Raw genomic sequence first — 13,783 nt, 5'->3', positions numbered from 1 at the left:
TCTTCCCTGCCCTTCTCTCCTCTCACCGGTTTCGTCTCTCCTTTCTCTGTGTTTCACATTATTTAGAATATGCCCTTATATTAGTGGCACTTATCATAATTATATTTTTAATTTTCTTCCACATCTCAAACCTTAACAGAATTTTTGATTTCACCCTTGTTGCCAATAAACCTTTCCCTCTCTTTGTCTTCCCAGTTCTGATATAGCAGTATCAATGACTCAGCTGTTCCGTCCAAAAATCTAGAAGTCACCTTGATTTCCCTCTTGTTCTCATCTCGCTCATCTAATTAACGGCAAGTCCTTTGGTTCTATAGCCTAAATATATCCCAAAGCTTTTCTCTCTAACCTCCAAACTGGTCTGTCTGGTTTTACTCTTGCTTTCTTTCAATCCATTCTCCGTACAGTGGCCACAGTTCTTTCAAAATGTAAAGCATTTTGAAATCTCTGCTCCTCCCCATTTGACAGACAGCTGCATCTTCTGGTACAGTGCCAGCCACTTCCCCAAGACATGATGGTGAAAGTCAGAGTAAATGGATTTGGCCGTATTGGGTGCCTGGTCATCAGGGCTGCTTTTAACTCTGGCAAGTGGGTATTGTCGCCATCAACAGCCCTTTCATTGACCTCAGCTACATGGTCTTCATGTTCCAGTATGATTCCACCCAGGGAAAACTCCATGGCATAGTCAGGGCTGAGAATGGGAAACCTGTAATCAATGGGAAGCCCATCTCCATCTTCCAGGAGCAAGATCCCGCCAACATCAAATGGGGTGATGCTTGTGCTGAATATGTTGTGGAGTCCATTGGGGTCTTCACCACGATGGAGAAGGCTGGGGCTCACTTGAAGGGTGGGGCCAAGAGGGCTATCATCTCTGCCCCTTCTGCCAATGCCTGCATTTTTGTGTTGGGCATGAACCATGAGAAGTATGACAGCTCGCTGAAGATTGTCAGCAATGCCTCCTGTGCCACCAACTGCTTGACCCCTCTGGCCAAAGTCATACATGACAACTTGGTATTGTGGAGGAACTTGGCACCACAGTCCGTGCCATAACTGCTACCCAGAAGACTGTGGACAGCCCCTATGGAAAGTTGTGGTGTGATGGCTGAGGAGCTGCACAGAGCATCATCCCTGCCTTTACTGGTGCTGCCAAGGCTGTAGGCAAAGTCATCCCTGAACTGAATGGGAAGCTCACTGGCATGGCCTTCTATGTCCCCACCTCCATTGTGTTGGTTGTGAAACTGACCTGCTGCCTGGAGAAAGCTGCCAAATTTGATGACACCAAGAAGATGGTGAAGCAGGCATTGGAGGGCCCCATCAAGGGCATCCTGGACTACACCAAGGACCAGGTTATTTCCTGCAACTTTAACAGTGGCACCCACTCTTCCACCTTTGATTCTGGGGCTGGCATTGCTCTCAATGGCCACTTTGTCAAGCTCATTTCCTGGTATGACAATGAATTTGGTTACAGCAACCAGGTGGTGGACCTTATGGTCCACATGGCCTCCAAAAAGTAAAAGCTCCTGGAGTGCCAGCCCCAGCAAGAGCAAGAGGAAGACAGGGGCCATCAGGTTCTGGGGAGTCCTTGCCCCAACTCATCCCCCAACACACTGAGAATCTCCTGACCTCCACAGTTTCCATTCCAGACCCCCTGAAGAAGGGGAGGGGTTTAGAGAGCCCTACCTTGTCATACCATCAATAAAGTATATTGTACCTAGCCAAAAAAAAAAAAAGAAGTAAATCAAATCATGTCACTTCTAGCTGAAAATTCTCCATTAACTTTTCCTTTCAGAGAAATAAAATCCAGACTTCTTATTGTGCCAGGCAAGAACCTACATGATATAGCTAGTTCCTCCTTCATTTTGTACCAGACTCCCTCACTTCCATAGATTTCTGTTTGTTTCTCAAACACACCAGGTTTGTTTCTTTTTCAAGGCTGCTCCAAGGTGTGACTTGCTGTGTGAGTATGGTAGGAGGGAGGAAGCTTTAGCTTCTCTTCCTCCCCTGTATTCTCCATTAGCTTCCCCCAAAGCCACTCTGAATAAATGTAAAATCGAAGTGAAAGAGGTGGCTTGCTGTACAAGTACAGCTTCAGGATGAGAGGCAAGTTCCCTGGGTTCTCCCAACCAGATCTCTGCCACGATCTCCAGGCTTGCTTCATTTCAAGCTTCTGTTAAAATATCATCTCCTCAAAATATCATCTCCTCAGAGATGCCCTCTTTGATCCATTATAGCACCTTCCTGGCTCTGTGATATTACTCTGTTGATATTGAGTTTGGTTGCACTCAAGAAATTGCCTTGTTTAATTACTTAATTTAATTAACAGGCTTTGTTTTTTAATAGTAGTTTCAGGTTTATATAAAATTGAGGAGATGGTTCAGAGAGGCCCATATACCCTCTTCCTCCTCCCACCACCCAATTTCCCCTACTGTTAGTTAATATTTTGCATTAGTATAATACATTTGTTACAGTTCAACCAATACTGATACATTAACTAAAGTCCTTAGTTTACATTAGTGTTCACTGTTTGTCTTGTATAGCAATATGGGTTTTGATATATATGTAATGTCATATATCTACCAGTACAGTATCATATAGAATGCTTTTACTGCCCTAAAAATCCTCTTTTCATCCTTCCGTTCCTCATTTGCCCCCCGACTCCTGGCAACAAGTGATTTTTTTAAAACTGTCTGTATAGTTTTGTCTTTTCCAGAATATCACATAGTTGGAGTCATAGAATATGTAGACTTTGTGTTGTTTATTTTAAATTACTTGTCTGTCCTTACTAGAATGCACACTCCAGGGTAGCAGGAACCTTGTCTATTTTGTGCATTGCTCATTTCTCAGTACCCCAGTCATACTGGGCACATAGGAGACCCTCAACAATTGGAATTTGCTGAGTGAATGAATAACCACCTGTTGTCTACAGCAGGCTCTGTGTTCTCTGAAGGCAGGCACCATGACTAATTTTCTGGTGTCCCCAGTGCTTAGCACAGAGAGTTGCACAGGGAGGGAGGTCAGTAAAAGTTCACTGAGTAATATTGAATAAAATTGGCCTCTATCATTTATTATCTGTGTGGCCTTGGGCACGTCCCTTATCAACCTCTTTGAACCTCATTTATAATGCTTATTTCTTAGGGTTGTTGTCAGGATTAAAGGAGGTCACATTGAACACTACATCAAAAACTAATGATGTGCTATATGTTGGCTAATTGAATTTAAATAAAAAAATAAAAGAAATAAAGCTAAAAGAAAGTTTAAAAAAAATTAAAGGAGGTCAATGGATATGGTATTGTACAAATGTATGGGATTGCTATTGCTATCATTGGTCACTTTTCTGCTAAACATGCCAACAAGGTTAATATTAACAGTGCATTCCTCAGTAATGCCAAAGCTACTCCTTACTAGCCTTCACAGGCCCAAGATGCCTGATATGGTAAATTCTCAGGAGGTTGAAAGGTTATTATAATAACTCTATTGCTTCTGTATTGTTTATAGTAATGCAAGCCTACTCGGTAACTTGGAGCTGCCTACAGACACATTGCTGTTGCCAACACATAGTTCTTATTTCCCCCGTGCCTCCCTAGTGTTTCCATTAGCCATGTAATATAGTTTTCTCCAGCTAATGATTAGAGACCAACTGTTCCTGTGTTAATGCTTCTGTTCAGTTCATTAAAAAAACAAAAAACAAAAAAAACCCCTCCTGATAAGGATTCTTGTTCATTAAAAAACTGTTTAAAGTTCAGAGGATGCTTTTTTCTTATTTAAAAAGAAAAAGAGTGATCATTCAACTCAGGGACTTTAAGGTGGAACTAAGAATCTTCACAGATATTGATGGTTATTTGAAAAAGTTAAATTGGAGTGCAATTCGCTAATGTTAAGCACAACAGCTACTGGGGCTATATTTAAACATGCATTCCAAAGTGAAGGGTGAAGAAAATTGATTTTGCAGATGCTCAGATGAAAGCAGTCACTTTATATTAGGCAGAAAAAGGCAGTTTGAGATAATCTCAGTTTGAGGAAAGTCCGATTTTAGACCAGCCAAAGAATAGGAGCACAGTGGGAGGGTGGGGAAGTGTGGAAGGTGTTATCACTGATCCGGAGTATAGAGGATTAGGGAGAGCGTGGGGAGATAGTGTTAAACCAGGTATGTTTGGATCATTTATTTTTAGTTTTCTTCCCCACTTTAGTTCTTAGACATCCTGAGTCTTTAATCCAAGCCTTCTGCTCTCTCGCTTCACTGTGTGTATTTTAACCTTTTCCATCACTTGCCTCATCACAACATATGTATCCTCTCACCTATTCCATTAGCAGTCTGTTAAGCTGAGACCCTATTTAGTGGGCACTAAATAAGCTAAGCACGAGCTTGTTCAGGTAATATGTTTGCAAATTTGTCAGGATTTCTCTGGAGTATCATTTCTGACCCCGAGACGATGATGACTGCTATTTTGGATTTGGGGCATTTTATTTTAAGATACTTATCTTTTCAAAATTTCCCTGAAATCACTTCCCTTAGATATCCACCAACTCTGCCCAAATAGACAAAGTTAGCCTTGAGCTGGACTAGTGGGCAGTTAGATGTGGATGACAATCAGAAAAGTGTAGAAATGTGCTGGTGTGGAATACTCAGGTTTCTCCCTCTCCCAATTTCAGCCCTTCCAAATTAGCTTTTCTTTTCTCTGTCCTGAGACCTGGCTTGCAAATATAATATAAAGCCCAGCTTTTTACATACAGAGACTATTTCTAATGGATTAATATTTTATATTTGGTTGTATAAACAATTGGTTTATCCACTTCTCCCATTTTCTGATTTAACAGACTGATTTGACCAAATTGCTCATGTGTCTTAAGTTCATAGGATATCAGATCAAACCCACCGAACTGTTGCTTTTGCAGGTCAAAATGGTGAAATATTGATAATTTTATACATCCAACCTAATAAAAATAGCTAATAATAGCTAACATTTATTACATATAACATCTATTAATTGTAGTATTTATGCAAATTAATATAAGCAAACTAGTTATGGCAGCCCTGGCATAATAGGGTCTTATCGTGTGCTTTATTCTAAGTGCTTTATTTACATGGATGACCCCACTTAATCCTCACAAACACTTTTTGTGTTTTATACATGAAGAAAATGAAGCTCAGGGAGGTTAAGCAAATTATGTATGTTAAAATGGCACTAAGAGATGAGCTAGGATCTGATCCTGAGGAGTTTATCTCTCAGCCTGCTCTCTTACCCATTATGTACATAGTCCCAGACCATGCCTGTTGTACTTTCATTAAACAAATGTTTTATTGAGAACCTACTGCCCAGATTTCTGCCCTAAGCGAGATTTTCTGGAGGGATAAAACATGTGCATAAAACAATTTTATCATTAGTGGTCAAGATCAATGTCAATACAAGATAGCTACATTGGGATATCACAAGGAGGTACATGTCAAGGTCCAGGTGCCATGTTCAGAAAACACTGTTAAATTAAAAAAATATTTTGGTAATATGAAGTCCAGAGGAAGTTTAAGACAAACTACCAGTGGACACTAAATTCAAAACTAGATTTATTAATTGCTGTTTCAATTTTTATTAACACATAGTCACTTTTGTACACATGTGCCATATTATCAATGGTTGGTGAGTATAAATGTGTAATTACTTCCATTTGCTGCAATGGAGGCAACTTTGATTTAAATTCATTGAGAACCCCCCCAACAAAATTCTGTCCTTCTCAATTTTAAACATACAATTCTGTTCATCATTCATTAAATATTTACTGAACATCTATAATGTACTAGGTACTGGGAAATAAATATCAGGAAACAAGACATAGTCCCTGGCCTTAAGAAGCTCACAGTCTTCAAATAACCTTCCAAATGAAAAAGACAATCAAGTATTTGAACAAGAATTTCTATGTCTGAATAGGAAAATCAATGTCTCCATACAGCACAAGGCTTAGAATGAACAAAGGTTTACTTAGGTGCTTCCTGATATTAAAGATACATAGTCTGTGTTGCATCATAACTTAAAATTCTTTTTGCAGTTCAGAACATCCATGGCCTGTCACAACACATCAGGTCCTGCTGAAAACTGCTGTTGACATATTAGTTTGTTTCTTTTGCCTGCCAGGTGATTTTAAGTAATGTTTGGTTTTGGAGTATATCTAAACTTTTACTAGAACTAGGTAAACTTAGACTGATGTAATATTTGTCACAGAAAAGTAAGAAAAGTCTGGTTCGGGGTGCCTGGGTGGCTCAGTCGTTAAGCGTCTGCCTTTGGCTCAGGGCGTGATCCCAGCGGTCTGGGATCGAGCCCCACATCAGGCTCCTCTGTTGGGAGCCTGCTTCTTCCTCTCCCACTCCCCCTGCTTGTGTTCCCTCTCTTGCTGGCTGTCTCTCTCTCTCTGTGTTAAATAAATAAAATCTTAAAAAAAAAAAAAAGTTAAAAAAAAAAAAAAGAAAAGTCTGGTTCACTACATCTTCAGATACTACTAACCTCATGGCATTATGGGACAGACAATTTACCTTCTCATATTTTCTCCAAGGAGGAAATTTTGGTTAATATTTAAATAATGAATAAAGTATCTTACACAGAGTTTACCTTCTGTAGCCAGAGTGTAAGACAAAATGTGGGTATAGTAAATATTACTTTGAACACTCAGTAAAATTGGTCTTAATCATAGGGACATTCTCATTTTTGGAACAATGGAACTGAGATTGGTTGAAAACATTGGATCAGGCATTTCACTTCTTTCTGACTCTTGGCTATATACTTATTCAGTGGAATGGTTGGCGGAATTGCCCACATTATTTAAGATATTTATTTATTGATTGATTGATTGATTTTATTGAGCAACATACATTTGAATTTGTGTGGGTTGGTAGAGCATATCATGATAAGCCACTGTATTGGTTATGCCCTTTCTCCATCATGTAATTCTCTTCCAGTTCAGCTCTTCCCCATTGCTATAACAACCCATGTGAGTTGAAACTTACTGAAAGAATGGGAAGGGTGAACCTCCAAGCACAAAATTGATCCCTAATTTGGAGGTGCTGGCTTTCAGGTTCTGATCATCTCCCTGTGGGATCTTGGTATCTTTTGACATATAGCATTTGCCCACTAGCATGAGCCTCCAAGTCAGTGCAGAACATCCTAATGTCTTGGTACCAAGGATATAACCTCCCCCAGGGTCCAGTAAAAATTTACAATATCTTGGGTGTTTTTAAACTTGCTTCCTTACAAGCGATAATTGGAATGGACACACAATTGGTCATATTAAATGTACTATTCATAGGGAAAGACAAAGAATAAAGGATCTAAGGTCAGGGTAGGTTTGGTATATCCAGGACAAAACATTTCCTTCTGGTGTGTCAGTGTGGGTCCATCCCAGTTGAGTTTGAGAAATCTCCTTTTTAGTCCCACCCACCATAAACATCTTTCTCCTTGGAGACACATTCCTAAATAAATAAGAAAATCCTATTTAAATCAGCATAGTTGATAATTCTGGCAGTTCACACATATCTACAGTTACCTATGTATGCATAAACACCTTTTCTTCTCTTTCCTTATTAATCTTCTATCATAAAGTTATGCTCTAACTTACTGTTGAACCATTTATTACAATTAATCTATTTGTAATCATTATAATCATTATTGCAGTTATTGACTGTGACATCTCTTCTTCTTATTGTTGTTCTTGGTTTCCAAATATTAACTTTTAACTTCTAAAGTTCTCATTATTATTAACTTTGGAGTGAAATTCAGTATGCACTCTCCCAGTTTAGAGAAGGGAAACATTTCTGTCTACTAGGCCCAAGGCTTAGAACATTCGAAGACTCTCAGTAGTCTTCTCTTGAGCACAGAAGATATGGGAGCTTTTATGGCAGTTACTGGGCTGGAGTAGGATAATGTATCTTGCATTAAGTAATTCGCCAGCATCTTTAGTTGTTGTTAGGTTCAAAGAAACAATGAAAAATAAAATAAGCCTGTCATCACCTCTTGCAGCTGAAAATCATTATTCACTCATTATTGGTTATTTTGAGTGTACATGTGAGCATTGTGAACATATAAAAGCCTGTCTTTATATTAGGATGGGGTTATATATGGGGTTCAGATTATCTCTTTGAAGCTTCAGTTGTGGATTGTTCAGTAAGCAAGGGCTGTGCCTGTTGAAGTTTGCATACAACATGATTTCTCTAGGGAAACTCATAAAAGGAACATGATATGTAAAACTCCTAACTCCTTCCTTCATGAGACTGACTGCTTCTTACCTCTAACCATCTCCTAACAAAATTTTACCAACAAAATTTCCTTCTTAATGACACAAGATGACCATACCTTATTTTAAATCAGAAGAGTTTACAGAGCATTTCTAATATGTTTTTAAAAGCATATGGAAAAATGTCTAGCATATTTTAAACCAGAGAAGACTACTTTTTTGACAAATACTTAGGAAGGTGGAATTGGATTTAATTAAGATCTGAGTCTGAGATCACAGCACATTAAAGTTGAAGTGACCTTCAAAAATATGTTGAGGGGCGCCTGGGTGGCGCAGTCGTTAAAGCGTCTGCCTTCGGCTCAGGGCGTGATCCTGGCGATCGGGGATCGAGTCCCACATCAGGCTCTTCCGCTGTGAGCCTGCTTCTTCCTCTCCCACTCCCCCTGCTGTGTTCCCTCTCTCGCTGGCTGTCTCTCTGTCACATAAATAAATAAAATCTTTAAAAAAAAAAAAAATGTTGAAACCATGTCTTTCCCTCAGTGTAGGAATCTGCTTTTCTGCCTTTTTCTTTTTTTTTTAAGATTTTATTTATTTATCAGAGAGAGAGAGAGATAGAGAGAGCATAGAGGGAAAGTGAGAGGGATAAGCAGACACCCCAACTGAGCATAGAGCCAGCTGCAGTTGCTGGGCTCTATCCCAAGACCCCGAGATCATGACGTGAGCAGAAGGCAGCTGCTTAACCGACCAAGCCACCAGGTGCCACTCCCCCCTTTTAGAATTTCTTCCTTATTTTTTAAATATTTTATTTATTTATTTATTTATTTATTTATTTATTTATTTATTTATTTGACAGAGAGAGAGCGTGCACGCTAGTGCACATGGGAGCACAAGCAGGGGGAGTGGCCGGCAAAGGGAGAGTGAGAAGCAGACTCCCCGGGGAGCAGGGAGCCCGATTTGGGTCTCAATTCCAGTACTCTGGATCATGACCTGAGCCGAAAGCAGATGGTTAACTGACTGAGCCACCCTGGCACCCCCTGCCTTTTTTCTTTAATGGCTTTTTTGATGGGGTATTTACTACTTATAATGTAGCCAATGACATTGTGGACCAAGTCCCTACTCTTTGTTGTAATTAATGAGAATCCTATTTCCTTTTAATATCCTCCCACTGGTCTGGGATATTCAGAGTTATATAGGCAAGCTTAAGGAGAATAGGAAAATTGCATTGATACTGATTTTCGGCGTGGATACTGATTTTTCCTTGGATCTTTTTTGTCTTTAACACCATGAGGACTTCAGGTGCAGATCCTGCCAAAGAAGTGAGCCTGTAACTCTTTTTCCTCTAATTAGTTAACTCTCAAACTAAATTAGGTCTGAATCAGCGACCTGCAATAAATCCATTACAATTATTATCTGGTGAGTACTATCAATTTTACTGCTGTCTCTGAATTATTAGTCTCCTATTTGTTTACATTACAAATTCAGTAGGAGTAATTATGTAATAAGAAAGTGATACTGTCACTTAAATAAACTGCTCAGCAACTAAAACATCAGGACTATAATTAAAAGCATCACTCACGGCTTTCATTTTAATACATAAAGGAGAAGTATATGATTAGATTTTAATGAACTTGCTTTTGTTTTAACTGTATTATTATTATTTTTTAAATCTGAATGTGGTGATTTCAAAATACCACTAAATGTTACTAAGCATCCTTAATTTCATACATTGAGGATGTAGTAAATTTAACTGTCTTTGCCTCTGACATCACACTTTGAATTTTTAATCTGTTCCTTAGATATAAGCACAATTCCTTCTAGTACCCAGAATGGCGCAATTCTCCAAAGTAGTTTAGATAAATTCCCAGGCCAGTAAACTCCCGTATTCCCAGTTGACCAATGGCAAAAAGTGTAAGATCACACACTAAGACCCAAGCAAATGCCTCCTTGTCCAGCGCAGCCCTTAGTCCAACATCAGCCCTTGGCTGAGTTGGCCTGAGGATAATTGAAAAAGTGCTTGGAGGCTTATAACCTGCGTTGAGCGTCTCAGTTGCTGAGTTACCTTCTTTGACCCTCAGTTTCCTCTTATGTAAAATGGAAAAAATATAATCTACTTGTAGGGTTATTGTGCGAGGTGTCTCAGAGTAAGGATCTGAGCCTATTTTGTTAAGTATAAAGCATGGTGCTGATGTTGACTAAGATTACTCTCTATTTGCACAATTCAAAGTGTCTGGAACTGTACCTGAAGTCCCAAAACAATCTTCCCATTGTTCTTCCCTGTGTTTGAAATTTGGACTACAAAAATCATTTCTTTGAAATAAGTTATGATTTCTCAGTGTGCCATATGTAAGTCACATCAGGTGCTTTTTAGCACTTGAAGACTCCTGGATGTGACCCCCTGCTGGCCTACAGAATTAGCGTTTCTGGGGAATGCACTTCGGGGAACTGGAGATAGGCAAGGAAAAATCAAAAAGAGAAACTGGTGTTGGCGGGGGGGGGGGGGGGGCGTTGGGCATAGCTGGGGAGAGCAAGGCTGAGAGTTAGTAAAGGAAAGATCCTTGAGTAGCTAGTATGTAGAGGGCCAGTGTCCAGTGTAGAGGAGTTTCAAAGAGAATCCCTCTCTATGCAGAAAAGAGTATAAAAGCAAGAATGAGTATGAGAGTGAGAGCAAGAGCAAGCAAGCTGGAAAGAGAATATGAACTTGAGTATTTGACAGAGTTAGGGTAGATACATGTCAGAACAAAGCCCACTGAATTTATTTTAGCTCCTTGAGACCCTTAAGATTCCCTTATGGTTTAATGGAAGCATATGTCTGAAGTCCCAGATTTTACCTCTAAACTCTGTTTTCTCTTTGTCTTATGGCAAAGGTGAAAAAAAAAAAAAAAAGGGAAAGTTCTATAACCAGATTTTCAACACTCCATTAGTGGATATTGCTTGAAAGTTGGATTTATGATGTTCAAATAACTGATTTATGTTGCCGTATAAGTACCAATAGAATAACCTAGGGGCCTTAAAGCATTTAAGAATAGGCATAATCTTTTATTTTTGAGAGAAGAAAAATGGCAATTCATTTTAGACTCCAAATTAATGTACATGTGTCCTATCCACACCATGCTCAGCCATACCTTATGTCATTATTTCTACCTGTTTTAACTTAAACTTACAGAACATGAAGAGTTAGGCTCTTGCAGGTGATTCTGCAAGCCTTTAATATTTTCAGGGCTCAGGGCAACAGTACAATTATTTTGCACTCGGTATATATCTAAATATTTAAAAGTTGTAAATCAGGCTAACAAACTATTAAATAAGGTAAGTTTCATCCTCCTACATTAGCCAACTAATATTATAATGACTGGGAAGGCCAGGTTGTGGACTCCTCAGAATTTGGTGCTGGCACATGGTAGCAAAGATAGCCAGTCAGGAGCCTGTACCCCCTCCCACCAGCCCCACATCCATCCATGCAAGTAGGTATTTCAGCCTGCATGGTTAAGTTCAGTTCTCAGCCTTTGCAGACAGCAGCCTCTGGAAGCTGGCTCAATGCCAATTGAACAGAGAATTCTGATGCCCTCAATGCTTGGAGTCAGGTCCAAGGCTAGGCTCATCCATTTGGTCTTAGGAACTGAAGTATGAGTACCATGACAGGGGCTCCTTTGGCCTGGACATAAGGAAGTTACTGGGAAATCTTGCAAAATCATGGAGTTATGAAACTGGAAGGGAACTGGAGATCATTTGATCCAGGGTTTCCATTTTGCAAATGAAGCAGCTGAGATGCAGAGAGGTTTTGTGACTAGTCCAGGTCATACCCCTAGTTAAGGGCAGAACTAAGACTACAGCCAGATCATCTTTCACCCATTCCTCTCTGTCCAACCTTTTTATACATAGTGAAATCCCCAAATAGGTGTAATTTCTATTGCTTCTTCAGTTTGAAAATGACATTCAGGCCATCTTTTAAATAACCATCTTCCCCAGGGTAACTAGTGACTTAGGTTGGGAGCCTTGGTGGCAGTGGGTCCATCCTGGCATTGTAGTAACCAGGAAGGAGGAAGGGGGTGGAGGTGGGGAGATGGGGTCTCCCTTGAGCAAAAGCTATAATGAACAACAAAGCTAAGGAAAAAACTGAATGAGATAAAAACTGGTCTTTTACCAAAATAAGTTAGACAACCACATGTGGTAGCACAATATGACACATTCTTGGTGGTACCCCAGTCTTTTCTTCCGTTCTCTGTATAAAAAGAAATTCCTATGACATCATCTGGTATGGATAGCAGTTACATAAAATACATTTTCACTCTTTTTACTTGATTCTCCAACCTCCAAAGTTAAACAAATGTATTATTATTATTTTTTTGTTAGGAAATTAATTATGAGTTTGTTTTTCACTGAATATTCAAAGGGAAGTGTATTTTAGTAGCAGAATTCTTTCCAATTACATAGGGGACCCACATTTAATTTCCAGACAACCATAATATAATTCTAGCTAATACTAGCTAGTTATCTGACTTTGGGTTAATCACAATTCTTCACTAGAAGAGTGAGGGAGTTTGGCTAGATGTCTTAGAGACTAAGAAAGAGGGCTCCTTTGCTCTATGACCTCAGGCATGTTACTTAACCTCTCTGAACGTCACTTTCTCATCTGCAAAATAGGGCTAATAATAGTACCTATCCTACAGAGTTGTTATGAGATTAAATGAATTGTATAAGGAAAGTGCTTGGAAGAATGCCTAAGATTTAATAATGTTTACTCTTATTATTGGCCCTATTTTGAGTGTGTACCTAGAAAACACATATGTAAATACTACAGACATCACAAACCACAGGTGACCAAAGTCAGCCCTATCATCTTTTTTCAAAACCCGCTTCTTCCCTTGTGTTTTTATTGTTGACACTGATACTACCATTCACTCAGTTTTCCCAAGCCAGAAATCTGGGGATCGTCTTCAAGAACTCTTATTTCCCTTGTACCTTAAGTCTAATCAGTCACTCAGTATTGCGGACTGAGTTTTTCAAATAATTCATATCAAATCAAGATTTAGATTTAAGTACTTATTTTATTTTATTTTAGTTTATTTTAGTTTAGTTTAGTTTAGTTTTTTACTTTTTAGAAAGAGGGAAAGAGAGAGAATGTGCATGCGTGGCGGGGGTGGGGAAGTGGCACAGGGAGTGAGAGAATCTGAAGCAGGCTCTACACCCAGCATGGAGCCCAACACGGGACTTGATCACACAACACTGAGATTATGACCTGAGCCAAAATCAAGAGTCAGACGCTTAACAGACTGAGCTACCCAGGTGCCTCTAGATTTAAGTACTTTTTATTCTCTCCCCCTTTCTTGCGTTGCCACTGTCCTATCTAAAGTCTGTTTCTGGGATGCCTAGGTGGCTCAGTCAGTTAAGCATCTGCCTTTGGCTCAGGTCATCATCCTGGGGTCCTGGGATCGAGTCCCACATTGGGCTTCTTGCTCAGCAGGCCTGCTTCTTCCTCTGCCTGCTGCTCCTCCTGCTTGTGCTCTCTCTCCCTCTCTCTGACAAAATAAATGAATGAAATCTTTAAAAAAAAGTCTGTTTCTTACAGAAACCT

At 39.5% G+C, this 13,783-nt stretch overlaps 1 pseudogene; it reads left to right on the top strand.

Annotated features, from left to right (window-relative positions):
• The first annotated feature begins 418 nt into the window (after positions 1-418).
• On the top strand, positions 419-1,727 carry LOC113257109 (glyceraldehyde-3-phosphate dehydrogenase-like; annotated as a pseudogene).
• Positions 1,728-13,783: the final 12,056 nt, after the last annotated feature.

Source organism: Ursus arctos, unplaced genomic scaffold (genome assembly GCF_023065955.2).
Source record: "Ursus arctos isolate Adak ecotype North America unplaced genomic scaffold, UrsArc2.0 scaffold_14, whole genome shotgun sequence".
Taxonomy (NCBI): Eukaryota; Metazoa; Chordata; class Mammalia; order Carnivora; family Ursidae; genus Ursus; species Ursus arctos.
The sequence above is the reverse complement of the archived record's forward strand: the minus strand, read 5'-3'. Positions and strand labels throughout refer to the sequence as shown.